Source organism: Tursiops truncatus, chromosome 11 (genome assembly GCF_011762595.2).
Source record: "Tursiops truncatus isolate mTurTru1 chromosome 11, mTurTru1.mat.Y, whole genome shotgun sequence".
Classification (NCBI taxonomy): Eukaryota; Metazoa; Chordata; class Mammalia; order Artiodactyla; family Delphinidae; genus Tursiops; species Tursiops truncatus.
This window is the reverse complement of record NC_047044.1, coordinates 30,859,365-30,866,589: the sequence shown is the minus strand read 5'-3', so window position 1 is coordinate 30,866,589 and position 7,225 is coordinate 30,859,365. Positions and strand designations below refer to the sequence as shown.

General features: G+C 41.9%; 1 long non-coding RNA gene across 1 annotated transcript; it reads left to right on the top strand.

Moving 5' to 3' along the window:
• Window positions 1–916: 916 nt before the first annotated feature.
• Window positions 917–3,732, top strand: LOC141275838 (uncharacterized). The gene is made up of 3 exons (XR_012324269.1): window positions 917–945; window positions 2,324–2,414; window positions 3,653–3,732. It is a non-coding gene; the product is annotated as an uncharacterized lncRNA (long non-coding RNA).
• The last annotated feature ends 3,493 nt before the right edge of the window (window positions 3,733–7,225 follow it).

Genomic DNA, 7,225 nt, shown 5'->3' with positions numbered 1-7,225 from the left:
TTTGTTGTATGACCTTTCTTTCTTTTTTAAAGTATCACTCAATCATTTTTTCTCCAAGAAAAGTGACAGACAGGACATATCAGACGTCATGGACCTTGAGAAATATGAAAAAGTTGACTCCGTTTCTGAGCTGTCCTATCATAATCATCATAATAGAGACAGCCCTTCAGTTTTTTCCTTTTCCTTTCCTTTCCATTCCCCCATTATATGCCCACTCCATCTTTTTTATCAGCATTGACCTAAGCAAAAGGTGCAAATAAGGGAGAGAGAAGAAGTTATTTATTTTTATTTTTTCATTGAGCCACCAACCCTCAATCCAGGCACGAGGTTAAATATAATCTATAACAGAAAAAGCCTCTTAAAGCTTTTGTAAGGCACCGTTTGAAAAAGTCACATGAATTAATGGGAACACCACTTTTTTCCTTTTATCAGGTTCTAGGAAGGTTCACTGGCTGCTGAACTTTTTCTTTTCCTCCTGTAACAATTGGTTATCATTAACTTGTGATAAGACCAGATCCAAGAGGGAATATATCCAGGAAATGGGGAATTGAAGGAAAGGAAGAATGTAGGAGAAACCCAGAACCCAAATCTTGTCATCATGTCAGCCCTGCAATAGTTAAGTGCCCTGACCTGTTGCCATAGAAACAAGACCTCAATGTCAGAGTAATATGGGTTTCAGGGCATAGAGCACACCTCCCCCAGTACTTCATTCAACTTCAATCAATTTCGTTTCATTCAGAAAAATCCTCATTTGGGGAGGTCAGTCCCAAATCCTAAAAAGGCCAAAATGTCAGGTGCTCAATACATTAAGGTGTAATTCCATTAGTGAAAACTCACTAACCCATGTCACAATCAGCCTTGTATCACATCAGTATATTATGTATTCCATCACAGCAAGACCAAGTTGCCCAGAAATGAAAAATTGAAATATGCATGAAACTGAAAGTAAGTACCACGATGTCTGTATTAATTTTATTTTTAACTAGATAGGGCCTCTCTAGATGAAAAATGCCTTTAAGTATTTTTTTTACACCACAGAGCATAATTGTGAAATGACCAGACTCTAGAAACAGGTGGGCTGGGTTTGGATCCTGACCTTGCCACTTATTATATAATCTTTGTCAAAATCCCTATTCTCTATGCCTCAGTTTTTTCCTTTATAGAATAAGAAGAATGGTTCATACCTCAGAGGATCGTTGTAAGAATTAAACGAGTTAATATCAACATATACAGAGTACTCAGTGCCTAGCACATTACAAACACTATATAGATGTTTGTCATAATAAAAATAATTATTTTATTATAAATTATAATGACTTGATGAGAGAAAGAAAAACTTCACTTTGTCTTTAGATGCTCAGTTTTTATTTTAATTTGAAAAGTCCTATTTGCCATGCTTTAAACATTAAAAAAAGTCATACTTTTATTATATGCAATGGCTAAATGAGTAAATAGGACTTCAAAAGAGGGGAAAAGTAAATTCACTCAAGATGATTTTCAATTTTTTTTTTTCATTTTTTGTTTTTCGGCACTGTGTAAAACATTTTGCTACATCCAGTTATGGTTCAGGACAACCCCTGGTGAATGAATGAATGATGAACAGAACAGTTTCATGACCAACCAGCAGCCAGGCCCATTCATTCTAATCATGGGACCAGATCGGAAATTACTTAGCAACCACTTGAGTAAATGATGGGGAAGGAAGGCTCTGCAGAGCAGTTTCATAATTGCAATCAAGCAAACATCATTAAAGACTTTCTCCTGACCATATTTCCCGAGCTCCGTTTATCTGCGAGTCATCAGAATAAACAGGTCCAGTTAGAGAAAACAGGACCATACTCCTCAGATCCTGGATGCCCAGACACACATGGTCTCAAAACCCTTGGAAGAATGCTTGCTTGATCCTTTGGCTCATATGAGGACAAATACGCTATTACATAAAGGAATGTCTTGGATTGTAAATCTTCACCAGGACATAGGGTCGGTGTCTTGTATAAGCATATCTAATCCCTGGGTAGGACTGCCACTTGAATATTTCTTCTCTACGCCACCCTGTGACACAGTTCTAGCTCAGTTCTACCATCTCCATCTAATCTTCTAAGAGCTTAGGGTCAGAAGGATCTGAGAAGTTGAGTTCAGCCTCTCAGTCATTTTTCCTATAGAAGGTCACAGGCTGCAGCATGAACATTTCCACCTGTAAAATCCAACTCCCCTTGAGGCGTCAGCTCTGTATACATTTATAGAACACCTGCTATGTTACATATATTGGGTTTTGTGTTAGGAATACAAAATTAAATACAATTACGTCTTTGCTTGCATGAAGCACATTATCTGCTGCAAGAGAGAGGTGTGAGAAAACACACAATGACCATACATTGGGAGATAGTTCTACAGGAGTGAGAACAGCATGCTCTGTGAGTACATAATAATAGTTAAAATAGTTAACATTTATTTTCTGTCAAGAACTGCTCTGCAAATCTACACACATTAACTCTTTCATCCTCATGACAGTCTTGAAGGTAAACTGAGGTGCTGAGAGGTTAAATCACTTAGGGTCACACAGTAAGTGTCACAGCCAGTTTAGTTGAAACATGTACCCCACCCTGGGAGGATCAAGAAGACTTTTTGGAGGAAGGAGGTGGAGTATGAGGGTACCTGAGAGATGGATGTGACTCAGTTAGATAAAGTTAGGGGAAGGGCATCCTATCAGAGGGAAAAATATGTGCCAGCCTCACCCTTGGACCCAGCAATAGGACCTAGTGCTCTAGCACTCCTCCAGCTGTGTCCCTCCCTCTGGTTACAGAGTCTACAGGGACAAGGGCTCACGCCCACCCAGAGCCTGTTCCCATTCCTTCCATTCTAGACCATGCTCTCGAAACCAGGACCCCCAAAGTCCTTGCCCCAGTGGCTCCAGGCCCCCTTGCAGAACCTGTGTGGCTTCTTCCACCCTCCTAAGAGAGGGCCAAGTTGCTTATGTGCTTGATGCTGGGGAATGGCCATGTGCAGGGGTTGTGGCTGTGGTGCCTGGGTGTGCAGGCTGGGGTGTCCATACACTCACACAGAAAACACATCGTGCAGGACAGATCGAGGGGTGGGAAGAGAAGGCTTTTGGGCTGGGGGCTGGGAGCTCTCTCCTGCACTATGACATTCGGATGTGAAACTCTGAAGAGTCTGAGGATTCAAAATCTAAACCTAGCTTTCTAGGTAGTTACAAACGTATTTTTATCGAAGGTAAAGGATAGAACACATTTTATATAACAGCATGTTAGCTTAATCTACACATTTGAAGAATTTGGAAATATGGCCTGTGGCCTCCATTTGTACTCAGGCCCTCAGCCCTACAAATGGGGAGGTAAACCTCCTAAGTGTGAGGGATGAAGATGGAAGAAAGCACAGCTTGCCAGGGAAACTAAATGTAGCTTAGCAAAGCTCAGGCCTAGAATGGGAGACAAAGACATCAGAGACGCCCCTGCCTGCCTAGTGACTTGAACTTAATTTGGAAGGCTGCAGAGATCATTACAGATTTAAAGTTGGAGAGTTAAGCCAGCATTGGGTTTGGAGCACTCACATCACTTGTGTCAATCTGTTCTGTCTCCAAAAGAAACACACGATGATATTTTTATTCTCACTTCTTCCCTTTGCCTCTAAACAGATGCAGGAAAGAAAAAGAATGGTGATGTCTTTTACGGCTGTAGGAGTCCAAATAGCAAAGCCTGGTGCAGTTAGAAGAGCAAACATGTAGGAGAAAAAATAGCACCCTGACGTTCTTATCTGACCTACCCAGCTGGAGAGAGCCTGAAATCCCATATTCAGAGAAGCCAGGCAGCCAGGCCAAAGCCCAAGAGCCCACAGGTGTCAAGGGAAGGATGTCTGGGAATGGGTCAAGGGCATGGGGCAGAGCCAGGTGGGTAATCAAAGAGCTAACATAGACCTAATGCACATGAGGTACGGAGTCCTTGGAATGAGGCTTGCTGTACCCTGGGGTGTACAGCAGGAGACTCCCAGTCATTGACTGACTTCCCAGAGCAAGGCCACTTAGGCCGGATGTTCAGATTAACAGGGCAGGTCTCGCACAGCATTGGCCACACAAGACTGCATCTAACCACAGTTGATGCACAGTGGACTAACAGAATCGTCCTTCAGTAGGCCTCTGTAGTAGTTATTTATCAAATTTTGTTGCCAAGAATAACCTGACTTCCACCACCATATGTGATTTTGAAAAGAACAACAACCTCCAGACTGAGCTTCCCATCAACAGGGAAGATCTTCTGATGACTGTCCCCATCCCACCTTACGACCAGGTGGAAGTGATGTGACCTAAGTTCAACCTATCAAACTTAGGTTCCAAGGGAGCCTGTTCCCTGTTCCAAGGGAATGACCTTGGAGTTAGAAAATGCTACCCACCCTTTTTCTAAGCCTCCTGTGAGCTCCCTTCATCCTGTCAATAAATCCCCAAGTGCTCCCATAAAAACAACCAGCTTCCCATCCGCGTCATGAGCAGCTCTTGCCCCCAGACCATCAAGGAAGTTTGAAACCCTGGAACTTGCTGCTCAAGTCATTTGTGAAGACGCAGATTTTCAATCATAGTTTGAACTGGCAAACCAGTGGCTCCTCCATTTTGAGCAAAGTGCATTTAACGCAATGCTACATTATGTTTCTAGGCTCTCTCCTCAAATACTGGGATGCACTAATTGTGACAGACCCACTTGGCTATCAGTGTACTTTGGGACAGCAGTCCCCAAAGGAAGAGGAATTATTTTTTTATTTCCCTGGAGCCCCATGATTCCTGATACTCTGGTGAAGGGCAAGGGGATGTTGACAGGGAAGTCAATTTGCTGAGGCACAGAGGGAAGGCTCCACTGGCCCTGCTCTCTGCATGTGGAGATACAGACAAGCTTGAGCCGAGACTGCAATTGAAGGGAGAGCAATCAACGCATGGGGGGCCTGGGCCTTAGCTACTGGCTCCCAATTCCATTTGAGCAGATAGATTTTCATTAAAAATGTCATTTTGAAAATTAGAAAACTATACACACACATATGCAACCAAACAGATGTTCGTATTCCTCCTCTTCCTTCTACAGTACTCACAGGAAACACATGTCTGTGTTGTCCTAAGTCCAGTTACTAATTAGCACGTTTCAGTAACACATTTCACGGAGGATAGGGAGGATTTCAAAGGGATTCCTTCCTTTTAAGTTGAGACAGCTGGTGCTAATTACCAAGCAGGAAAAGAATGTGCAAACAGATCACTGAGAAGCCATCGGTGGAACAGAAGGCTGAGGGGTCTTTGGGTCTTATGGTAGAACTCCTCTCCAGTGGTTGGAAGGGACTGCCTATTATCTACATCTTCACCTTGCCCCCAGGAAGCAGCTGTCCAGTTTCATCATCCTGCAAGTAGGTGGGAAACACAGTCCAAGAGCATGAACTCAAAGATCACTTCACAGCATGCATGTAAATTTCACAGAAAGACAGCAGAGCTCTTGTAGTAAACCATTTCCCTCTCAAACATGCACAGCAGAATAGAAGCTAAGCATGGCCTTTACGTTTTTAAACAAACCCAGGGGATGATCGATTCAAAGTTCATCTTTATAATTGTGTTGCTATGAAATGAGGGCAATCTAGACACCCCAAATTATGCTACTAAGGAAAAAAAGAATCTTGACTCTAACTTAGTCACATCACTAATAGGAAGAACACTAGACCAGAAATCAAGAGCTTTCTGATTCATACTCATTATGAGACTTTGGGAAAGTTATCTAGTTTTTCTGAGCCTCAGGTTTTCATCCATAAATGGGAATAATGGTACCTACCACATAGGGCTATATGCAAACATTTTGGAATATTATAAAAGTACAACTCATATTTAATTTGAATCTCTAGATAAAGGTAAAGTTATTGGGTATCTTTGGAATGTGATTTCTAACAAAAGCCAACCAAAGTAATCTCAGCCCGGCGGAAGTATATGAGTACCTTACAGAGGGAGTTGATAGTACTGGGTTCTGAGGCTACCTAGAGAAGATAGAAAACTTGCAGGATGACTAATTGGATTTTAGGAACTGGCTTCATAACTGAGGATAATTATGCAAAGACAGTGCAGCAGAGTGACTAAAGATAAAAGTTCTGGAATCATACTGCCGTAGTTTCCAATTCTGCTCTATCACTCCCAACCTGTGTGACCCTGGGCAAGTCACTTGACCCCCAACTGTAAGTTAAGGGAAATAGTAATGACACCAACTCATGGATGGCTTCATTGTGAGGATTAAATGAGATGTAAAATAGGCACAATGCTTAATAGATTATAAATTTCATCTCAAACGGTATCAGTATTACAAAGACAATGTTAGTAGTATTATAGTCACAGAGCTAACAAGCTCATTTTCCTTTATTTTTATTTTAATTATTACTGTCAGCTAACATATATTGTTTATATTAGGCAGCTTTTATGTATATTGATTCATTTAATCCTCAGAACAGCCCTATGAGATAAGTTAGTGAGTAGCAGAACTGGGATCTGAGCCCAGGCAGAAGCTTCCTCTTAGTTATTGCACAAATTAACGTGGGCTAGTGATTGAGATTGGGGTGGGGGCATTTAAGAGTGAACTACTTAGGGCTTCCCTGGTGGCGCAGTGGTTGAGAGTCTACCTGCCAATGCAGGGGACACGGGTTTGTGCCCCGGTCCGCGAGGATCCCACATGCTGCGGAGCGGCTGGGACCGTGAGCCATGGCCGCTGGGCCTGCGCGTCCGGAGCCTGTGCTCCGCAGCGTAAGAGGCCACAACAGTGAGAGGCCCGCGTACCGCAAAAAAAAAAAAAAAAAAAAAAAAAAGAGTGAACTATTTGGTACAATGGTAGATGGATTTGAATATGAAAATGTTACACATGCTTGCTGGGCTGAATGTCCCCCTACACATCATAAGGGAAAATATATTTAGCTGTTTTGACATTATAAAGTAGTCATTCCATGACTTATCCAAAGCATTGCCATTTGTTCTTTTCTTTCCTTCATTATATCTATTTTCAGGAAACTGAAAACATTCTAAAAAATAAAGGAAGTGTTCCCCCATTCCAAATATTCTACTTTAAAGGCAAAAATAATAACTCAGAATAACAGCAAGATAAATTTGATGAATCAAATACCATTGAAAACCCACTTAACACCCACATTCAATGTCTGTCTGAAAAGTTCCAACTTCTATCATTTTTAACAAACCCCAAAGATTTCGCTC